The following is an 865-nucleotide window of genomic DNA, read 5'->3' as shown; positions in this document are numbered from 1 at the left end:
GGTTGTATCACAGCGACAGGATTTTCACGGGCCATATGGATAGCTCTGTTTGGTGGTCCAACGGTTGATGCATCTACAATTAAAATTAGGTGAGACTGACATATACTGCATCAGATTTGATAAAATATGTACTCCAATACTCATACAGTTATATAATGAGTAGATAATGCTATAAAATGTTGCATCGAAAATGTTTTTCAATTGTATCTAATTTGGATAGAGTGGATTTGGTTACAAATATGCATGGATATAGATCAAAATAGACACCACAAAATGAAAAATGTATTCTAGGCTGCAAATAAGTTATGTGCAAAGAGGTTCTATATAGAATTTATCATAAGTTAATTCAGGAAGCAAATGGTCATTGTCTCCCAGTATAAAAAAACATAACCATTCAACTATGCTACATGTTAGGTGGGTTGTGAGCATGTGCTCACCATGGAGCGTAGGTTCTAGAAACATAACTATCCCTGCGTGTATCTTCATTTGTGCATTTACTACCGCTATTCGACGCATTGGTCCCTTGCAGGAGCCAAGAACTTTAGAAGCAACATTGTAGGAGTTCAAGAGTGTCCTACTTCTTTTTGCTGGTCGCCTTCATGGTTTATAATAGACTTGCTTGTTTTATTCATGCACATAACTAAAACGACAAATCTCATGTGATCCTTTTCGTAAAGAAAAGGCTTATCGGTTGATGTGTTGTTCTCAGGAGTTGAGACTACATTGGCACCATGACCTTGTGGGGTGTGAGGAGGGATAACAACAATCGACGATGGAACATTCAATCCTTCATGAAAAAAGTGATTTTCAACACATAAGCATAATTAAAATGTGTATTAAATCTTACACAAGTTTTGGGAGAGAA

The sequence above is a fragment of the Triticum dicoccoides genome, chromosome 7A (genome assembly GCF_002162155.2).
Source record: "Triticum dicoccoides isolate Atlit2015 ecotype Zavitan chromosome 7A, WEW_v2.0, whole genome shotgun sequence".
Classification (NCBI taxonomy): domain Eukaryota; kingdom Viridiplantae; phylum Streptophyta; class Magnoliopsida; order Poales; family Poaceae; genus Triticum; species Triticum dicoccoides.
This window is presented reverse-complemented; position numbering follows the sequence as displayed.